The sequence below is a fragment of the Mytilus californianus genome, unplaced genomic scaffold (assembly GCF_021869535.1).
Source record: "Mytilus californianus isolate M0D057914Y unplaced genomic scaffold, xbMytCali1.0.p SCAF_2, whole genome shotgun sequence".
Classification (NCBI taxonomy): domain Eukaryota; kingdom Metazoa; phylum Mollusca; class Bivalvia; order Mytilida; family Mytilidae; genus Mytilus; species Mytilus californianus.
The window spans coordinates 122,426,319-122,451,009 of NW_026262668.1; the positions used below are offsets into that span (position 1 = coordinate 122,426,319).

Genomic DNA, 24,691 nt, shown 5'->3' on the forward strand with positions numbered 1-24,691 from the left:
CGAAGTTTTTTTGTTTGATAAAATGAATCACCTTTAACAACTGGTTATGAAGAGAATGGTAAGTTTGTTGTCCCTTTGAAACAAACAATTGCCCTTGGTCCCAAGAGAAATATTTGGCATCTCAGAGACAACAAACTTGCTCTCTCCTCATAACCCTCGATAAGTGCATCCGATTGCACTGCCGAACAACAATTTTCATATTAACAGTAATTTTACAAATTCCTAAATACAATGAATTTTGACCGAGGAATTGCTTGCTTAAAAAATATTCCTATCCGCAAAATCGGTATCATATCTTAGCTGTATAATATGTTCAAAAATTCTTTATCTTGTAAATATCAGAAGCATAATCATTAATGGAAATATAAAGTACATTATACTAATAGTACATACGATTTTGTTAATTTTTTCATGATTTAAATTTGAATTAAGCTTTATGTATACTAGATCAATGATTTTTGTTCATGGTCCATTTAAGATAATTAGATGGTTATTGGAGTTCACAGACAATTTTAAATTTAGTAAAGAATTGTAATCACAACAATTAGAGTAAATAAAAGAAACAATGACTATGCGTTAGTTCTCTCATGATATATTTAAAAAAAATCATCGTTTATCATATAGTCAACGCTGATAAGTTAAAACACTTTTTAAATGTAAGAATCAGCATGCTTACTTCGTAAATCGGTAGCAATACGCAGTTCCTTATTTGGGATTCGATACTAATAGTATAAACTTCTGTAAGTGTAGTTTTTTTTAAGGTTAGTTTACAACTAAAACAAGCTGTTCTTATGTTGTACTGTTAAACCACTGTTCAAGGTTAGGGGAGGGTTGGCGCCTTCAAACTAGTTTAACCCCGCCACATTCTGTATGCGCCTGTCCCAAGTCAGGAGCCTGTAATTCAGTGGTTGTCGTTTGTTGCTGTGTTACATATTTGTTTTTCGTTCATTATTCTGTACACAAATTAGACCGTTAGTATTCTCGATTGAATTGTTTTACATTTGTCATTTCTGGGCCTTTTATAGCTGACTATGCGGTATGGGCTTTGCTCATTGTTGAAGGCCGTACTGTGACCTATAGTTAATTTCTGTGTGATTTGGTCTCATGTGGAGAGTTGTCTCAGTGGCAATCATACCATATCTTCTTTTCATATTAAATATTTCCCAAATAGACACGCTTCTGTCTATATTTCAATTTGCATCGAATTTTGATGTTTTTTTGTACTAAAGAGCACTTCAAATACTAGAAGATAATTTATACTAAATATCATCCTACAAAAATAACTGGCAAAAAAAAAGAAAAACCATTTTCCTTACCTTTGACACTAGGACACAAAAATATAAAACATTTTGAAATACAAAGTTTCCGTACTCATTCATCTTTTTCCTGTTTCTTGATATTATGCAAAGACCATATCAGTATTCTTTTGTCGATTGTGATAGTACAATGATACAGGTAACTGTGTCATTTGGTCTCTTGTGGAGTGTTGTCACATTGGCAACACATACCACATCTTCTTATTTTTATAAACAATAGTACTCTGTGTTTTTTATCGATATTTTTGCTTATTTATCTTTCGTTATTTAAACTACACTAATCAGTTTTATTTAGGACTTAAGAAGCCAGTTGAACCCATTGATGTCCTTCGTAACCTCTTGTTGGGAGATAGAGGACAAAACCAGTGCAACGAAGGGTTTTCTTACAATAAACTGACACGAAAATGTGAGGAGGATAAAGATAGATCCAATCTTTCTGAAAGTAAGTTTATCTAAGCTTGAAAATATATAGATATTCTTATATTAAAAACAGTATTTACGACTGTCATGCAATGCCATAACAAGTTTTCATCTTAAAAAAGACACTGCTTTTGTAATTTGTTTATTTTTGACATAAAGACAGAATACACCAAGCTTACTTACAGGTGTACAGTTTCAAGTATGGTTTTTAAGATATTTCCTTTAAAGTCTATTCTATTACATCAACTCTAAATAGCAAACATGAAAAATGATATAACTATAATTTTTGTACCAGTTATGGAATATTTAAATCACCTAGGACAGAATCTAATGGCAACCATTTTTCATACATATATTCTGTTTGTATAGGGAATAAATAATTCACCGTACATTGTTCTATTTTAAAACAATATTTTAAATATTCAGTACTACCTTTCAAAGAAGGTTTTTCTCCTGAATTTTTACAGCTATAAATATAACATTTTAAAATCAACATTATTTGTTGAACTGTATTATATGTGTCAACATAACATCCCTTGCATCTATCTGTTTAAGGGTAAATCCACAATTTAATAATTAGTTTTGAAGTGCAATCCAAATAATTCTACTGTGTACACATTCCCAAACGATATGCAGTAAGCTTTCTTTGGTTTCAGTGCAAAAAGAGCATATTTCTGTATTTGTTAAACCTCACTTATAAAGAAAAGAGTGTGTACCTAAAATTCTATGTAATAACTTGAACTGAAAATTTTGAAGTTTAGTGTTTTTTGTTGCTTGAAATGCAGTGAAGTAGATTTTCCCCCAATCTTCAATTTTAACACATAAATCCACGGACAATTTGTATCGTGATATTGAAAGATTTCCTTCAATATTTTCTAGAAACAATCGATAAAAATATTTAATTGTATCTTTTTTAACATTTTTGAGTCTTTCTACAATATCATTTTCAATAGTATCTAATCTACCATGCTCTGAAATATTTTTTTCCAGCTATCTGGGATTGCACTAACAAGACCATAATATTTAACAAAATTGGAATTAACTGTATAGAGATTTAAGTTGTTCAAATGTCAGTATGTTTTTTTTCTATCTGAGAATAGATCATTTTTCCATCTGAGATTAGACCATGACAAATATGTTGTTGTCCCCGAAGATAAAGCTTCAAACAACTTTTTTTTTGTGAAAATCACATTACATAAACAGCTTGATAAATGAATTAGGTATTGACAATTCACTAGGAAACTCAACATATACCCACACGACACTTACCAAGGAGGAAAATCCTGGATAATCATAGGTGTCTGATCTATGTTCCTTTGGAATTTCAACCAAAGATGAAGAGCCGGATCTTCCTTCACTGTATTGAATACCTAAACTACATACATAAGTGTCTTTACAAACATGTTATATTGCTGGGTCTTCCAAATGCTCCACGAAACCTCTTTCTAAATCATCAACATAAACTTTTTTTCAGCAATTAAAGCCGGGCTTCAAAGCTATTGTTAAACCACATATTCTAGAGGTGGCGTGAATCAGATGTGGATACTTAAAAATTCCAAAGATCTTTTAGAGTACATACTATCTAAGACACTTCATCTTGCAATATATTAAAACATTTGACTTTTCTACACTTTACACAAGTATTCCCTATTCCAAACTCAAAGGCAAATTGAAAGAGTTGGTCATGCTTTGTTTCATGAAAAAGAATTAATGGCTTGTGTAGATACAAGTTTCTTGTCTAAGGGAGGGTTAACCGTACTTTGTAAAACATCACTCTGATTCAAACAAAAAATTCTCTGAAACTGACATTATCAAGATGCTTGATTTGTTTTATTGACAACATATTTTTTACATTTTGGGGATGTGTTTTTCAACAAACAATCGGCATTCCCATAGAAACCAACCGTGCTCCTCTTCTTGCCGACTTTCCTTTATTCATATGAGGCTGACTTCATACAGAAAGAAAAAAAGTTAGCAGTATCCTTCAACTTGATTTTCCGCTTTATAGATGATGTTCTCTCACTAAATAATTCAAAATCTGGTGACTTTGTTGAACGCATCTATCCCATCGAACTTGAGATAAAGGATACTACAGATACAGTTTGCCTCATATTTTGACTTACATCTCGAAATTTACAATGATGGTCGGTTGAAAACAAAACTTTACAACAAAAGAGATAATGTCAGCTTACCAATTGTAAACTTTCCAATTCTATGTAGCAACATTCCAGCAGTGCCTTCATAAGGAGTATATATTTCCCAGTTGATACGGTATTCCAGGGCTTGTGTTTCCTATCATGAATTCCTTGAAAAAGGGTTGCTGCTCACTAAGGAAGCTATTAAATCAAGAGTTCCAAGTGGTGAAGTTGAAATCATCCCTTCGTAAATTTTACGGACGCCATCACGAGTTGGTTGACCGTTATGGAATATCTGTTTCATAGATGACGACGAATGTGTTCCAATTGTCGTAACTACAATCTCTCCCCCTTTCCCCCGAATGTGACCTTCCGAATTAGACATATCACCGGGTTTGTACTTCCCTGAGCAACACGATGGGTGCCACATGTGGAGCAGGAATCTGTTTACCCTTTCGGAGCACCTTAGATCACCCCCAGTTTTTGGTGGGGTTCGTGTTGCTCAGTCTTTAATTTTCTATGTCGTTTTGTGTACTGTTGTCTGTCTATTTGTCTTTTTCTTTTTTTGCCATGGCGTTGTCAGTTTATTTTCGACTTAAGAGTTTAAATGTTCCTTTGGTATCCTTCGCCTCTCTTATAAAAAGATACCCGATTTAAAATAATTTTCAAAAATAAATGACTTTTCATATCTTTTAATATTAACATTCAGCCAAATGGGTTGAATCAGGATGTTTATGGCATCGTTTTCATTTTTCATCTTTTCTGACTTCAATTTCGAACAAAGAAAATCGATCTATACGTTATAATAATATAACTGTTCATGTCTGTGGTTGTCATCGAAGTATGTTTCCGAATTAAGAACGAAGACGAGGACAAAAAATCCTTCTCATACATCATGTGCATATAATTTTTTGCCAGGTGGTGTATGCATATTTCTTTGTTCGATAGAATAAAACATTCATTGACTGGTTATAAAGAGAATGGCAAGTTTGTTGTTCCTTCACAACTATCGATCTGTCCTTGTTGTTGTCTCGAGCAATATTTGGCATTTAATAGACAAAAAAAGTTAACCTTTCTTTTTCAAGCAGTCAATAAGTACACACAATTGCATTGCCGAACAATAATTCACATGTTTCAATTAACCGTATCTTTCTTAATTCGTAAATAGCATGAGTTTTAATCGAGATATGGTTTGCTTAAATACTATTCCTATCCGGATATAAGGTATCATATCATAGCTTGATAATGTATTTCAAAATGCCTGTTCTTACAAATTTCTGAATCATTATCATTGAACGGAAATGTTAAGAAATGTATGCTTACAGTGCATACGATTCTGTTTTATTTTTTGTTCATCATTTAAATCTGCTACATGCATATTAGATGTAATTATCAAGGCTTTTAGCTAGTGCACAGATTAAGAGAACTAGGTGGTTATTTGAGTTCACCGATATTAGTTTATAATTGTAATATTAAAAATACGTCTATAGTTTTGATAAAAGAAACAACGAATATGTGTGAATTCGTTAAAAAGGATAGTACCATTCTTTCAGGTTTTGTCTGAAGCTAAAACAAGTTAAAATATTTTCCAAATAGATATGTTTCCAGGTGTATTTCAATTTGGTTTGCATATCTATCAGTCATCGAATGTTAATGTATTTTTACTAAGGTACACTTGAAATTGTATAAGTTAATTCAAACTAAAAATCATCTTAAAACAATTGCCCCCTACACAAACATACTCACTATTTCCACCATCTTTTTTCACAAGGATATTAAAAGATCAAATAAGGATAAAGTCAGGTTAGGTTTAGGATTTTTTGTCAGATGTTCAGACTCCTTGTGTTTTTCCAACAATATAGTATAAAATATCATGCCCAATACTACCCACTTTTCTTTTCATAGAAGACTTCAATAGCTCCTTAAAAGGTCATTACCAAAATTTAAGCAGATTCTAGATTTCTTTTGTCTTACGATTCGAGACCCAAATAATGCCAATGCTAAATATAAAGTTAAATAGGAATAAGAAGATGTGGTATACGTGCCAATGAAAGTCCGAGTCAGCCTTTTCCCCCCATTTGTTTAAAATCAAATATCTCGAAAAAGAGTTCCATAACCTATCAATATTTTTAGCTTATTTTGTTCCTTAACTAATGCTCTGCTGAATTATAGTATCAATTTTAAATTTTAGATTTTTTTAAAATTCACCTCATTTTATTGGTTTTGTTATCAAACAATTAAAACACAACTAAATATTATTGCTATACACCTATCAATATTCACGGTTTTACAGTCTTTCAATGCTTATATTTACATTGCCCTATCATGCTTTTCTCTGTTAATGACGTCTTTACACTAAATTTTTGGATGTTGGAGGTGTAGTGATTGATGTTTTAGTCTCAGATACATGATTGTTTTATTAGTTGTTATTGCCTTTAAACTTGCTTTCAGAAACTGCGAGTACGTACTATCAGAACTGTACTTTGTGACTTTAGTGTTTATTGTTAGTGGTTTTGCTTTGTATCGATTTGAAGAGTTAAGCCCTTTTCTACTGATTTTTTAGTTTTTTGTTACGTTGTGCTGTTATTCCACTATCAGAGATCAGGGTGAGCGTTGGGAGCCCTCAAAAATGTTTAACCCCGTTACATTCCGTATGTAACTGTCCCAAGTCAGGAGTATTTAATTCAGTGGTTGTCGTCTTTTTTATTTTTGTTTATTGTTTTTGACATTAACCAGGCCGTTAGTTTACTCGTTTGAATTGTTTAACTTTATTTCAGGGCCTTTATAGCTTGCTATGCGGTATAGGTTTTTCTCATTTTTAAAGGCTGTACGGTGACCTATAGTCGTTAACCTCTACGTCATTTGTTCCTTGGTGGAGAGTTGTCTCATTGGCATTCCTACCACATCCTCATGCTTTCATATCATTAATATTTCCCTGTTTGATTATATTCCCCAAAGACCATATCAATATACCTTTGTCAACTATGAATAGTACAATAATATAAGTAAACAATAAAACTTTATATTCTCAACACCTACCAAATAGCTCATAAAGGAAAAATGGGACGCCATAAGTTCGAGCTCAATAATAGGGAACCGTTTCTTATGCATGAAAACTCTGGAAGAAATCACCAACGACATCGGTTATTTGTGTTAACTTCGGAAGAAACCTTGGTAAACGTTAAGGAAATATAATTTTGAACGGAACCTTTTTCAACCAATAATTAGACAATATACGTATAGTGTCTTGAAATATGAAATTTATTTGTATGAGGCTAAGAAACGGGGGGAAATGCGAGGTTTACCGAGCATTTCCCCCTGTTTCGTGCCGAATACAAATAAATTTCATATTTCAAGACACTATACGTATATTGTCTTTATACTGCAATCGATGAAAAAACGTAAAAAATAAAATAAAATACGTAACAAATTTATTGTTAAAAAAAAGTGTTTGGAATTTCCCTCTTGGGGTACCATTGTTGGGTATTTCCCTATAAGCGTAGTAATTCATAAAGTCCAGGCGATAAGACATTGACATTTTTAGGAATTAGAAAGAGAAAATAAACTAATTTAATAGTATTTAATAAATATGGTATGTAAATTACGAATTTCAAGACATAACAAGTTTAAATTTACAAAAGTTTGACAATTGTTACTACACGTTGTCATGGTTGTGACGTGACGTTGTTGATGAAATACAGTAGTTCCGGTAAGTAGGCGTGGCTAATAGGTTAGTTGAGGTCATTGACGTATAAAGCTAACGTTTATACGTATAGCTTTATCTGTATAGTAAAATAGCTGATTGCAGTATAATATAGAATACACGTAATTTTTTATCTTTCTCTTTTAAAAACAAATATGTTTAGTAAAAATATAAAATTACATTAATGGAAGCGATGCCACTTATAAAAATCCATAGAATTAACAACACTTCAGCATCTTATTAGCAGAGTGAATTTGTATAAAACCATGTATAATCTTACGTTCATTCCTGGTGTGTGTTTATTTCTATCGATGTTTTGTTCATTTATATCTCGTTATTGAAACTACACTTACTGGTGTTATTTAGGACCAGAGAAGCCAATTGACCCCATGTACGTCCTTCGTAACCTTTTATTGGGAGATAGAGGAGAAAACCAGTGCAGCGAAGGTTTTTCTTACAATAAATTGACAGGAAAATGTGAAGAAGATAATAATAGATCCAAGCTTTCTGAAAGTAAGTATATCAAAGCTTGAAAATAGATAGATGTTCTTATATTAAAAGCAGTATGTACGACTTTTCGTCATTACCGTAACAAGTTACATCTGAAAAAAAATTAATATCCTTTTTATCATTTATTTCAATATTCTACATCTGTTATATTTTGTTATGAACGAGTTACAAACTAATTCGTTTCATTAGACAAAGTAAACACAATATAAAGAGGTTTGCATTTTTTTATAACATGGGAAAGAAAAGATGTATTCTACACACATCATATAAGATAGCTGGATGTCAATACGCGCTCTTCAACAATGGACAAGATTTGATAAATGTCAAATATGTCATGCTCTCAATCACCTTTACATTGTAAAAACACTAACACAGCCTTCAAAAGATATTTTATCAACATCAAACTGTTCAAAAGACATTTTGTAAAAAAAATTATATTTGTATACTGGTATATGAAACAAAATCAGCTCAGTTTGTGATATGGTGTGTTCCCGTTTAATTTTATGGTTTGTCTCACATTAATGGTAAATCATGACATTTTAAAAAATTTAATACAGCATAATTTGTTACGGATTCTTTAGTTTGAAACAATTCTGTTCAAGAAAAAAATGTTTCTCAGATATTTGCAAAGTGATAAGAAATGTCAATGTATAACACTAACAAAGAAGAACATAACTTCGTCAAATGAATCCCCTTATTCATTTGGCAACTACTGTGAATTCAGAAATTAATGCGAGGTTTTTTTTATTAATGCGAATAACGCGACTGGGTAAGTATCGCAATAATAAGAACAAGAACTCGCATTCTGATATAACAAATGAATTAGTTCTGAAATTACAGTAACACACATAAAGGGATAAACATTACATAGAATTGTTGTGATTTATATGGTAGTTCTTAAAACAACTAAACAGTGCAATAAAGAATTTGTGGTTGTTAAAAGGGGCTTCTTAAGCTTGAAACAATGCTGTACAAGGAAATTCATATTGCTCAATTCCATCAATAATGACATCTATCAATATGAAAATAAAAAGATGTGGTATAGTTGCCAATGAGATAACTCTCCACAAGAGACAAAATGACGTAGAAGTGTTTAGCAACTATAGGGTCACTATACGGCCTTCAACAATGAGCAAACCACAAACCGCACATTAAGCTATAGAAGGCCCCGAAATGATAAATGTAAAACAATACAAAAGAGAAAACTAACGGCCTGAATCACCAGCTCGGTAGTCAGTGCTTTTATACTAACGAGATATTTGTAATACCTTTCTTAAAGTGTCCTTTGATTAATTTTAAAAGTATTAAGAAAATAATGTTACAACTCCCTCATGGATCACATGCCATTAAATGGATTTGGCTATTCTCTTGATATCCTTTTTGGTCCTATAGGTGTTCACGTATGCAAGTACTTAGACATCCTTGTTATTAAAGTGTTTGGATTATATCGTGTTTAATGAAGATAAATACAGAAAAGCAGTAAATTAACGCGTCAAATCTATGAAGTTTTACTTCAGTTTGGGATGACGAAAATATGATAGGGTGTGAACGAGGGCTTGAATATTTCTACACCTCATTTTTGTCATACCTTTCTTGTCATAACTTGTGCATTCCTTTTAAATTTCAAATAAAATTGGTCTTGTGAATAATAATTTCAGGCATATGTAAGTAATTTTTTACTGAACCATTGACAAAAGCTAGCAATGAATATCATAAGGATTCCGACTTTTATTGAATATGTTTTAATTAAGACTACTGTTTCATACTTTTGTAGGATATGGATGTTGTAATAGTGGCACAATTGATTAAAAACAGGAGGAAAAGATTATTATTGTTATAAATAAAATAGATGCATCTTCACTAATTTCTTTCTTATCTCTGAAAAGATTTTTTTATATACATGTAAGAATAAAGAACTTATTATTGAATGGTCTGAGAACACACTTTTGTTTATCAATATACAATACATTGATCAATTGAAGCCCGACAAGATTTTGTCCTTCTGAATAAACGATTTATAATCTTATTCGAATTTTCATAAGAAGAGTGTTCTTGTGTCATCGGTTTTGCCATGGTTTGTTCTTTGATGTTGAAATACAACAGATGAAGAGTATCTAACAAAAAATACCGGTTAGACTTAAAGAATAATTTTATTAAGATGTGAAGAGTTGTTAACATCCAATTGGATAGATCAAACCTGACTATCAACGCCATATGATAAATGATACCACCAGTGATAAACTTTACGTGATGAGAACAGTATTTACCTTTGCACAGTCATGTTGGACATACGTAAACTGGTGTCATACACTATCGATTATAATTAGCCGTTTTGTGCAAAGGAAAATGGTTGTTCACCTTTTCGTATTTTTTATTAGATGGATAGAATGACTATTAGATGTACAGACCGTTGGACACGGTTTAGCTAGTCTTCATATCATTTTCGTGGTAAATGATCAACAGTTTACTTATTTCTCAATATTCTCAAGACTTTTATCATAACGTAGCCCAATGAGCCATGCACATGAAGTCAAGGTTTTATCCACGCTTTTAGACGGGCATTTACTATTAGTAATTGACTTTGAACTAGCTTTCAGTAACTGCGAGTACTCTTAATTCGGTACATTGTGTCTTTTGTATATATATTAGTTGTTTAGTCCTTCATGCCAATCTGATGAGTCAATATATTTCCAAGTTCTTAAAGTTTTGTTCCTATGTTGAGGTGCTGTTATTCTACTGTCGTTGATTGCTGTCTGTCATATTAGTTTTTTGTTTATTGTGTTGTCATAAACCAGGACGCTAGTATTCTCGAATTTTATCATGTCGGGGTCTCTTATAGCTGACTATACGGTACGGGTTTTGCTTTTTGTTGAAGGCCGTACGGTAACCTATAGTTGCTTAAATCCACACCATTTGGATCTTGGTTGGCAGTTGTCTGATTGGCAATCATACCACATCTCCTTATTTTCATATAAAGGTCAGATGAATTCAGGCAAAATGACATACTCATTACAATCTTTCTATATACCAAACATGGTTGATTTATTGCTTACAGAGTCACTTAGTATAGCAACAGACCTAATCACGAAAACGTAGCGTTCATCATTTGACCATGAAAAAAAGGAAAACAGAAAGCTAATACTATAAAACTCACCAAAGTTTCGTCTACAGAAGATTAATCAGTGGCGCTCGAATCAAAACAGTTGGAAGGCTAAATCAACTACCGGGTAGAAGAGCATTGGATATTAGGTATCTGTATACCAGATATGGATTATCAAACACTTTTTCCTTGTAAGATATAACGCTTTATACATAGTTAGAGCCGTAAATGGATAAGTATCGATCTGTCTCGCATTCTGAGCAGGCTAGTCCAAAAATGCGACAAGACAAACAATTCAAGAATTCACTACACAAAAAAATACAAATCAATCAACAAAAAACCTTGTTGGGATTCGTGTGCTCCGTATTGGGCAGCGGTTCGGGTTTCAGTATTAACCCACGCCATGTAACTCCAGGAAAATAATCCAATAAATCATATCCGTTGATATGGCACCACACAACAGCGGTATAATAAATGTCTGGTATATACACTTACGAAATCACCGTATTCATAAAACCTTGTAAATTTGTATACCCTAAACTTCACCGACAATGATCATTTGAAATGAAAACAAGTTTTTCACGAACATCGGATACACAAGACTGTTGCCGGTAGAAACAACAATACGAACAGCACATATGGTTCCATGAAAACAAAAGAAACCCCTAAAACAAAACCAGGAAGAACACCAACTGCGATAGGGTATGAATTTCCTATTGCAATAGTGACAAACGAGGTGTTGCTAATGGCAGGTAAAATTCGGTGATAAGTCACACTCAATGCTATCATAGTAGGGGAAAAGAGGATATTATTGTTGTTACATGTGGAACATATGTGTGGTTATCTGCGGTCATCTGAGACACATATTTTCCATAACGGTGAACCTAATCTTTATGGCGTCTGTAACATTTCAGAAGGGATGACTTCAGCTTGACTATAAGAAACCGTTTGTTTTATAATTTCTTTGCTATCTGAATCCCTATATCAATAAAGTCATTATAGGAAACGCAGTCCTTGAAATGTGGTATCAATTTAGAGACAACTATCCTATATGAAGGCGCTGCTGGAATATTGCTGCTACAGAGGAATAAATATTTTACAATGGAAAAGAAAAAAAATATCTGTTTTTGTCATAAAATTAGTTTTTAATTGACTCTCTAAATGTGAATCAAGATATTAAGGTGTAATACCACCAAATCATAGTCGTCACATCCGGTTTCATACGACAAAGGGACAAAAAAATATTCCCTTGAATTTGACAGTTGTAGGAAATTAATCCTACATTTCATTGCAGTAAAACATTTCTGAGTCATAAACATATATCTTGGGTGTTTCAAAGCACCATTATTTTTTCATTTGGTGTTTCTATAGAATATTTTGGAAACTTGAGGTTACATGGTTACTAAAGCTTGTACACAGGAAAAAAAGAGGTGAAAATTTGATTGGTTAACTTCCAGTGATGGTTATTTTCTTATATGCAATGAAATTTTATGGGAAATTTTGTCTATAGTACTGGACAGGATAAAACTTTACTCATGCAAAAAAATTAAACAAGATTATACTATGGAAGAGGAATACCACCATTGAGATATGAATGCTTATTGTACTGAAGTGTAAATGTAGCATTATCAAAATGACCTAAAAATAATAGCCAAATTCATATAAGGTCAACTAGGGAGTTAAACCTTAACTTCTTAATAGTTTCTTATTTTAATTTTAAAAGGTTTGTTCTGAATTATGTCAGTACCGAGGTACTGACTACTGATCTGATGATACACTAGGGACTGATAGTCCACTAGCAGCGGTATCTACCCAGTGCTGTAAAAAAATAAATACACCTTTAAAATTTCATGCGTCCGAAGCGCTTTTCTGGATTTACCTTCATTAGAAACGCTCAAAGCCGATTTTTTTACATTGTAAGTCGACCAGTTCATTTTATTTATAAATCGTGACTTTATCGTATACATAATTACTGCATCAATACAATACGTTTTGTTTAATTTCATTTATAAACGGAATGCAATTATGACTTTAATTGATTTTTCTGAATGTTAATATAAAAACCTAAATGCTTATTCCATTTTGCATGATGTGTCTACATAAATACTTGCATATGCTATTAAACTGTCCATTTTAACAACTGTATAGCACATACGACATAAGATGATGTATTTTTTCTCCTTAAATTTAAACTTAAAATGAATGTAATTTTAGAAAAATAGTACATACACATTACACAAGATATTACTATTCAGCTAAATCGTTGATATTCAAAATGTTTAAAGTATGAAACCATTGACTAAAATACAAAATTTTATTTTTATGTTCTTTTAATGTGAACTGTGTTGCATATATAGTTACAAAACCTATGGAATAAAAATTTGTCATATATTCTTTTAAATGTAGTTCTATTTCATATGGAATAAAGATAGAAAATTTCATATATAAATAAACTAAAAATAAATACCAGGATAAGAATAGTTAATGTGCGACATATCCATATAATAAATGAAATCCTTAATCAATATTTATTAAAACAAACTATTTCATAACGTTTGGAATCATCATAACTAATTTTGAAATTAATTTGACAAGCAGTTATATGTAGATTCTTTTTATTTCACAAAATAAACTTTTCATACGTGTAGCTACTGGATTTTGTTTTTAAATAAAAGATCTTTGACATAAAAGCTATTATTAAAAAAATGCAAAATAAAAAAGATAAAATTTAAAAAGAGTACTTTATATTATATTTAATAATGCAAAATCAATTAATTCAAATTGTTTCGCAGTAGAAATTATTTTCAACTGTATTTTTGAATTTTTAATACAAGGTTCACATGTGTAACAAAGATGCATCGGTATAGTTTGATGTGAAAAAAATAAAAAAATAACTCATGCAAGATATATATTTGTTGGACAATGAGAACAAGTCTATGGCTTGCGTGAATTATTCTAATGGATTAAATACGGTAATTCAAAAATCTGAAGCGAAGAAAATTTGCCGTGAGTGTGACAGTTCTATTTTACCCCTTCTAAGATAAATCTAGAAATTTCAATACATGTATAGCTTGCATCAAGTATTTCTTGAAAAACCCCTAGAAAAAATGTGTTTTATTCTAATAATTCTCAACCCAAACATTTTTTTTTTCGTTGTTGAAATGTCGTGACTATGGAGTGCTGAAATCTATTAATGTAAGAAAAATGTCAAACACGAATTTGGAACTTAATGGTTTATATGACAATCAAACATAAATATTGGTGATTTTAAGAGGCCCATGTTTTTGCTGGTGAATGTATGTATAATGAGATAACGAGATGTCTACTTCTTTACATGGTAAGATGAAAAAAATTAATTGACCAAAAACAGTTATATATTGTTAAGTAACAGTGGTGACTGGTCGTTCTACATGTTTTGAAAACATTTGTCATTTTCACAGTAAAACTAACATATATTTCATTTGTTTTAAAGTGGGTCTTTCCCATTTGTAATTTGTATGAATCATAAACAGATTGGAACTACTAAAGCTAGTTCTGCAACATTACTTAATATTTATAAAGTTTGATGTAAGGTGCATGGAGCACGAGTAAAGTTTTGGCGGTTTATACGGGTGTGGTTCTTTGTTACTATATACAGTTTGGAATTTTAATGTATTAAAACAAAGGTGTTCGCAGTTACGTCCAAGTTCGTCACATCAGTAAATATACAGTTGCTGCTACGTTTATAACATGTTTTTATATGTTTTTAGAATGGCAGAAATCTGTTCAGTTATTTCAACATTGTTTCGCAAGAAAAAAATAATTAAATGTTATTGCGAGCAACTAATCCGTGTTTTTTTACTCTTTTTTTTTTTATATCCAATGGAATTCAGAATAGAAATACTTTACATCCGGAAGAGTAGGGCGAGCGAGAATTTAATCTATGTTAATTTAGAAAAATATACTTATACGTGGGCCATAGATAGTTTAGTATATAGGAATAAAAAAAACCCACAGCTATCAATAAATCAATCATTAGATTACAGGTTTGGATTTTGTTTCAATTTCAAAGTAAACAAAATATAGATGTAGGTTGGACATTCCCTTCAGATATTTTCACAGTTTTTCAATTCATGATGAAAGGGATCAAGTTACGTTTTTTTAAAATGTTCGCTATAATTTATTCATTAATTTATGTGACATCATTATTTCCCCCTCAAGTATATATAATAAATTATTGTTTAAAGGGGAATTAGCTGTCAAATTCATGTTCAGCGATTTGACTAAAATTCTCATATTTGATGTATAACATACTAAAACGTATATCCAAAATACCAAAAGTCTAAAATAAACAAGTAACCATGCATGGACTCGGTAATTAATATCAGCATTCCGTGTGTATTTTGTCTAGACGCCATCTAATTAACCATCGAGATGACCTCCGAAGACTGCCGACGGTCATATAACCCGATTTAAACATAAATATGGATATAAATAGATAGCAACCACGTGCAATTGGATTTTTCTAGGTCTGTTTGATTTCAAGTTTTAGGTAAAAACCATATGTTAATCATCGTTTTTAGCTCTATAAAAACGATAATTTGTAGATTGAATCAGTCAACGAAATGGTTCACTCGTGTTTCACTTTCAATGTTGACATTTTTTTCCTTTTAATAGCCAAACACGACTATATCATGCGTAACCCATTTCCAGATAAGGGGTTAAATTAAAATTCACATGAATACGGATTCACATGAGGTCGAATTATTCACTTGCAAGTAAATAATACATTAGCGATGTTTTAGAGCTTATTTGGACAAATTTGGGCCAAACTAACTGAGTGTAATGAAATAATGCTTCAAAATTCCGCTTTTATTAATACTTGAAACAAAAAGAATAGTATCTAAAATTTTTGTCTAACTCGTAGTTAATACTTCTTTATTCAAGTTGTATAAATTTTCCTTCACAAGGTTTAATGGACGAGTGATTTCTACTATTTAACAATCCATGATGGCGAACGCTATCTGACCCCATAACAATTATTTCGTCATACATTGCTTTTGTCATAAAGCATTAGTCTGTATTGCTTTCGGTTTTGACACAAAGAGTTTACGAAAATGGTGATAATAATATCATTTTCAAAGTATACTTGAATTAAAATAAGATTGAAAGGTTAAACTTGAGTTGGCATACGAAATATAATTACTTCGTACTTATCTTAAGAAAATGTTTTTGTATGAGGCTGTAGTAAATATTATGGTTTAATCTCCGCAATAAGAAGCTTAATTTCAATCGAGAAATTAATTATTTTAGGACGTATTTAATGACGTATGTATTAATTTTATTATTGACCAGGTGCATTACCTGGTTATAAAAATACTTATGGAACGCCACAGCTGTCATAACAATAATCATATCATTGAGGGTTGAAATATAACATGAAGGAAATTTTCTATACTATTCTATACTATTACGACATTTGACTAAACTATTCTGTCATTTTACTATACTATGTTGCGATTTTGCTATATCATAAAGATACATTTTATACTATAAAGACATCTTAATATAACATTGAGCAACTTTTTCATACTATTTTGTCACCTCACTATACTAATATGTCATGTTACTATCTTATTACGATACATTTGTATACTATACAATCATCTCGATATAACATGAAGCAACTTTTTCGGGACTATTCAGTCATATTATTATCTTATGAAGACATATCTTAATATCAAGGCACCAAATTCGAACTTGATCTGTATATTGTGGTTATAAGCATAATTTATAAGTTTGAAATAAACAGCCAGAAGGCAAAGAAAAGTTAGAGCACGGAAACCACAAAAATTGAAAATTTCAAAGTTTTCAAGGGGCATAACTCATGAGACGTAAAAGATGCAAAAACCCAAATTCGAACTTGATCTGTATATTGTGGTTAAAAGCATTGTGTATATGTTTCAAATCATTCGGCCAAGCCAAACTAAAGTTCAAGCACGGAAACCAATTTCGTGACGCATGTACGTACGTACGGACGGACGGACGGACGTACGGACAGAAAGACAGATAGACAGGCCTAGCGGCGGGGGCATACACATACTATTTACTCTAAACAAAGTTTGGCTGTTGCCGAATAACTTTAACCTGTACTCAGTTCTTTGTGGTGATGGTCTCAAGGTCTGTATACTTTTTGGTGAAATTTTAACCTTTCGTTTTAGTTTAATGGACTTTATTCATTAAAAAGGGGTGTTTCACGTTGCGCTACATCTTGAGAATGCCTTGCTTGATTAATTTCGAGCTTTACACTGTTGTTTTTAATGATAGTCTAATGGGCTGTATAATTTTTTGCTAAATTTTGATTCCTTCCAGAGTTAAGGACTTTTCATATAAAAAGGGGGGACAATTTTTCACATGTCACACTTGTATCTTGAGAATGTCTTGCTTCATTAACTTCACTATACAAAGTTGTTTGTCATGACAGTCTTATGGTCTGTATAATTTTTGGTGAAATTTCGATTTTTTCTTCCAGAGTTATTGACTTTATTCATTTAAAAAGGGGTGAGACAATTTTTCACATGTCACACTGTATCTTAAGAATGTCTTGCTTAATTTTATTCCAAGATGCAGTTTACAAATTCAACAGCATAAAGGCCGCTATTGAAAGTTTTTTGATTCAGCCATGCTGGATCTATGTGATCACTCCGTTTTGCGCTTTCGAGACGCGACGGCCATACTTCCATGACGGCCATAGGATGTGTCGGCCATACCGTCACATCGTCCATGGGACATATCGGCCACACATTGTGAGACGTATCGTCCACACTTTAAAAATTTTTTTTTATTGAGGTTATAACATAAAATATAATAATAAAATAAGTATTTATTCATAATAATAACATTAATATGATTTTGTAGTATTTTTTTCTGTACAAGAGATCTTATTTATTCTTGTAAGAGTTATCTTTGCTTGATCATCATCACTCGTGTTTACAACTTGTTGGGCCATATTATGTAAGTATATTGATTATTTCTTCATTATCAGTTATAAACAATTTCTGAAGAATCATTTTTATTGTAATGTGATATAAAGGCATCTTATTTTATTCAGACACATAGTTTAATAATTCTGTATTTTTTTTTCTTTCTTATAGTTAAAAGTCATTCCATTTGCTGAACATCTTTCCAAGACGGAGACTACTGTAGAATTTTCCAATAACATAACAAATTAACCGTAATATCTGACAGGAATGTGCACCCTAATAACATGATAAAAGATGGCCAGTTTCATTTTTATCATACTGAATGTTCTTTTTGCTTAAGTTTGTTCATTGTGTTGAATACTATTTGTTGACAATTTAAATGTTCCCATTTTTGTGCATTTGTTGATGGAGAATTGTATTATGGACAATCATACCAATATACTCTTAGTATAAGAAACAAAAAGATAATATTTTTGTTTAATATATTTTATTTATTCATTCAGTCATACAGATAAACAAATATACAACAAACATATAAACCATACATCATACATCATACATACACAAAACACTCATATATATTATTCTTTTCGTTCAGGCATGTAGAAAATCAAACACATCGAAATGTAAGAACATACATATATACATATGCCATTGAACATTCATCTTATATACATTTTTTCAATTAACAATCTCATACTTTTTCTCTCATATGCTCATGTCACTCATTCATTTATTCCACTGCATACACATTTCACCCAATATTCAAACATTTATATTCACATTCACACATATAACCTATATCATAAAGCACTAAAATACATAAACATGCAGTTATAAAAGTCACAACCTAAACGAAAAACATATGTATAAAAGTCGTGAAACAAAATATAATTGTGTATTTTTGCACAAAAAAAGTATAAAAAAAAAACGTCAAATATAATATAATATTATATGTCAAAATATAATTCAAAATATATAAATTCACATTAATATTTGTAACATTGTTTGATAATTGGCAATCACGTAAACTAATTAAAGGATTAACACCTCCGAAATTTGTATACTTTGCATTAAACAGAGACACGCGCCCAATGATTGGATTAATATGATTTATGATGGGTCTTTTTTTTATAGTTAATCATACATAATCATAAATAACGGTTTGAGACCTTTGGCATAACAGGACTTATTCGGAATAATAGTCAACCACAAAAAATGAAAAATTTAGGTTGAATACAATTTTTCTTCTCAAAATAATCAATAAACGTTAAGAAATTAAAACAATTCTGTCGAACACACAACATTTAAAGAAATAATACAATAACGTATATGTACCTCAACCTCCATATCTTGTGGTATGCGGACACATTCTGCACAGTGGAAAATAATGTCGACTTCTTCATTTACCATCAGGCGGTAATCAGTAATTGATATACCTGAAATAACAAGAAATTAAAATATGACATATATATATTTCTTTACAGTCAAGTAATATTAATGCACTGATAATAATGTTAAAGGCCGTAGTAAGGTGACCTATAGTTGTTAATTTCTGTATCATTTGGTCTCTGAAGGAGAGTTGTCTCATTGGGAATCATACCGCAATCATACCACATCTTCTTTTTATATCTATTAATTGATACCTATGGTCCATTTATTGGACAAATGTGTAATGCAAATAACACTAATATAGATTTAATTCTTATCAGGGAAGGGTCTTAACCAAAATTAAAGTAAAAACAAAAATGTATCTAAAATATGACCGAAAGTACGAAATATGATTCAAAGGAAAAACTAAATTAATAATAAATTTGTAAATACCTGTATTGCAAAGCCTGTGTTGCCATTTATCACAATCCTCACATTGGAGAGCATGTTGTCTTGGTGGGACTTGCTGGTCACATAGCACACAAGGGTACGACATGATGAACAGCAATTTTCCAAATGAGTGCCACCGACATTTCTGGTTAATTTTATAAAGCAAGGTCGGTACATCAAAAAGACTGCTCAAACAGCTTGTATTTTTACAAGAATTTCACTACCAAATGTATGTTTGCACTCCGCTTGAACTCAGCTTGGGTGTTGTGTTTTTATAGTGATCTTGAATTGTATTTCCATTACAATTTCTTGACAAAAGCATAATTAATACTTGTGTTCATCAAAGAAGTAATAATAAGCAATCAACAATCTTCTTAAATTTCAAACTTAATCATTACTTGATTACCTTGTTTTATATATTTCAAAACTGAACTTAATTATTGTTTTAATTTTGACAGAAATTAGTCTCCCATTCGGATATAGTCATTCATATTTGTTCATTTTGTTCTGTTTGTTATACGCAAGATATCAAAAAATCATTTAGAAAACAATATGATATTTTAATATTTTATTAGATTAAACACATTCATTTATGATATATATATAATGAGTAAACAAATGATATAACAAAATTAAACATGATAAATAATATAAAAACAGTAAAGTTTATTTAAAAGTTATGATAACCATCTATAAGTATCAAAATAATTCATATATAACATCTATATAAAAAAAAAAAAAACCGTGGACGATACGTCTTCACAAAGTATGGCCGTTTTTGTCATATGGCCGTTTCATCTTTTCGGGGTATGGCCGTTTCATCCTATGGACGTCATGGCAGTATGGCCGTCACGTCCTGCATCGGTGCAAAACTCTAAGTTGAAAATATATCATGAAAATAACTGTGTGTTTCTATGACTTACAGAAACTTTATACACCATTTTAATCATCAACTGCCAACTTTAAATATATTGTTTGTCCTTAAATTAAGAAAAGGTTGGGCGAACAGCTTCTTTATTTTAGATATACATTTGCATATAGTTCCTTTGTAAATATAAATTTATGTTAAATTGCCATTTTATTATTAATATGGAAAATGTGATTTATAAAATTTAAGCAGTTGATAAGAATAATGAAAGTGTTTTATCAGTATCTTATGTTCCTGTAAGCCATTGAATAAGATTTGGTTCAAGATGTGTATTGATATCAGAGTTGATTCCCACACTTTTTTGAAATGCTATTATTCCCACTCTTTCATTAGGCAAATAAGAGTATTGATACAACACCAGTATGAAAGACAACTGTCACTATTTTCAAACAATTACACTCCAATGTGTAAGTATTAATTGGAATCAACTCCACTCAACTGCAGTTGTAATTGACTTTAGTTAATATATCATGACAATTGATAATCATACTGGTATTGAGGTCAACATGTTGTGCATTCAATTTATTACACATCTAACTGAATATACAAAATCTTGACCTTAATAATGTACCTATTATTCATTTTGATCAACACTACCTAAAATTATTCTGTTAATTTTGTGTGAAAGCTGACTGATTAATAAGATGTGGGTTTTTTTTTCAAAGAAAAAACTGAAAATTAAATATGTATAAAAATGCAACCAGATTTTATTTCACTTGTAAAATAAGTGTCATAATCATCTGACATAAGTAAATAGTTAAGGTCTATTTAAGTTACAGTTATTAGTAATTTGGTTGAAACAATAAATACAATTTATTTGTATATTCCCTATTATATTGCTGTTTAACAGTAATTGAATTTAACTCAGCATTAGGTTTTTGTACATGTATATTTCAATACAGGAAATGTATTTTCCCCTTAGTGGAGAATGAACACCAATTTAGATAAAAAATAGTTATTTATTTTTGTTGTTGTTGAGAAAGTGCATTTTAATGCCGCTTTAGGAAATCATTAAGCCAATTATTATTAATGGCATATAAAAAATATGCTACACGTTTAAAGATCTTCTTTAACATTCTTGTCGAAATTATTGAATTTCAAATATTTCTAAAAAAAGAAGATGTTAAAAAAATCTGACAGTGTCTTCAATTGAAATATCAAAATAATATGCATCAATATTGCAAAAATTCTCCATCTTTGGGCAATAGAATAGAAATTTTACAGTTAGATTATGGAAATGAGAATAACAAAAGAAATATTGAAAGTATGGTCAGAAAAAATGTCAGACTAGCTACAAAATTGGCTGGATCACAACATCCATGATGCTTTGATTAATAGCCATCTCGCCGCCCATACATCTTCAACCGCCCAACTTTGTTTAGAGTAAATATTATTTGTATGTCCCTGTCGCTTGGCGAAGGAGCATTAAATGTTACCCCTGTCCATCCGTCTGTCCGTCCGTACGTACGTACATATGTCTCGAAATTGGTTTCTGTGCTCGAACTTTAGTTTGGCTTGGCCAAATGATTACAAACTTATACACAATGCTTATAACCACAATATTCAGATCAAGTTCGAGTTTGGGTTTTGCATCTTTTACGGCTCATTAGTTATGCCCCTTGAAAACTTTGAATTTTTTCAATTTTTGTGGTTTCCGTGCTCTAACTTTACTGTACCTTGGCCGATTATTTGAAACTTATACACAATGCTTAATACCACAATATACAGATCAAGTTCGAATTTGGGTCTTGTAACTGTTACTGTTCAAGAGCTATGCCCTTCAGAACTTATGAGGAAGCGGGGGCATGACCACTTTCTTCAATTTTTTAAATTTGTTTTTTGGAGAAATAATGAAAAAGTTGCTTAATGTTATATAAAGATGTCTTTATGGTATAAAATGTATCTTATGTATGATATAGCAATATCGCATTATAGTAAAGTAAAATGAAAAAATAGTATGAAAAAGTAGATCCATGTTATATCAAGATGTCTTCGTAGAATAAAAGAATGTCTTCATGACAGAGTAAAATGACAGATTAGTATGAAAAGGTAGTTCAATGTTATATCAAGATATCTTCATAGTATAAAAGAATGTCTTCATAGTATAAAAGAATGTCTAGATGAATAAGTAGTATGAAAAGGTAGCTCCATGTTATATCAAAACGTCTTTATAGTATATAAATTTATCTTAGTGATATAGTAAATTGACAGAGTAGTATAGTCAAATGTCGTTATTGTATTGAAAATTTGCTTCATGTTATATCTCAACCCTTAATGATATGATTATCGTCATCATAAGGCAGCTGTGGCGTTCCATAAATACTGACATAAACTAACTACATCAGAATATATTGGGTCCTGCTGACAAATCATAATTCAGAGTACATTTAAGTAATTAAGTTAAAATTTATATTTGTTGGTAGAAATTGAAGCTTTGTTGACCAATGACAATGCAGTTATACATAAGATAGAATTCATATATGGAAACATTATAAAAAATTTGATTAAAAAAGATGATTTGAATGAAAAGATTTAGTCCAATTTTTTCATCAATCGAAACCATAGATTAATTGTAACGCTTTTTAATTTTTCATTTAAGACATACCAAACATTAAATCAAATTAATATTTGCCAAGGTACGTCGCATACAAGTTTACAAATGTTTATAATTTCATGAAGTATAATCTAAAGTAAATTCCATAGATGCGTTTTTAAAAGGAGTTAGTTTCACTGAAAAAAATAGACATGGATATTTCACGTGTAGTGTTGGTAACATTTCTTCTCTTTGTATGCTCTGATGTGGCAACTTCGCGAAGCATTGAAGGTATGTAAGTATGAAAATAATCGCCCTCCGAAAAAGTTTATCCCATATCCCTTCTTATTTTTTGCATTTGTTGTTAAAATCTCTTTATGGTTACTGTTTTAAATTTAGCGTTTTGCTCTAATATCTTTGGGTGCTCCCTGATGAATTATTTCAAGGAATGGGCTTGAAATGCAAGCAACTAGCGTTAGTAGTTGTGATATTAGATAAAAACGAATGAATCGTTGTTATGGTTAGGGAACCAATATCCTTCGACCGACAAACTCTTTAAAGTAGTGAGTGCTTCTGTATTGACAAAATTCCAACATATTTGTTTTATAAAAACACCCGGTGGGATTCATGAAATCGAAACTTCTTTTGATTCGTTCAAAACACATAAAAAGCATAAAAAAGAATGTTGTTTTCAAGAAATAAGTACTTGAAGTATGCGTTTTTAAAATTTTCCATTCATCTTTTTAAATCCATAGAATGAAAAGTTATATTTTCTATATATATCAACTTTTTTTTTAAAGACTTGCAATTATACATCGTGCAACTTTATATTGTATACTAGTGTGTGTTAATCTCTATCGTTTTGTTATAACATGTTAATAAACAACTTTGATTGGTAAATGATTTTTTAGGACTAGCCCAGCCTGGTGAAAGCTTGGTGGACCTTCTGAACCTGTTATTGGAAGTTAGAGGAGAAAACAGGTGTAAAGATGGATTTTCGTTCAATAAACTGACAGAAAAATGTGAAAAGAATAAAGATCTGAACTTTCTTTATAATGGTAGGTATCTTAACGCTTTAAGTATACCTATTTCTATATTGAAAGTTTTTATTTTTTTGTATTACCGTGACTCTCTTTAAGGGCTTTTTTTTTAAAGAAAAAAACATTTGTTTTGAAATGCAACCCTATTATTGCTCATATGAATTTACTGCTCATGAAATCATATTGGTTCATGAACTTCCAAAATAAGCCAAAAAAATGTCAT

The 24,691-nt window shown here is 31.0% G+C and overlaps 1 long non-coding RNA gene across 1 annotated transcript; it reads left to right on the top strand.

Annotated features, from left to right (window-relative positions):
- Window positions 1-1,460: 1,460 nt before the first annotated feature.
- LOC127730861 (uncharacterized) lies at window positions 1,461-9,929 on the top strand. The gene is made up of 3 exons (XR_007995332.1): window positions 1,461-1,758; window positions 7,941-8,087; window positions 9,859-9,929. It is a non-coding gene; the product is annotated as an uncharacterized LOC127730861 (long non-coding RNA).
- Window positions 9,930-24,691: the final 14,762 nt, after the last annotated feature.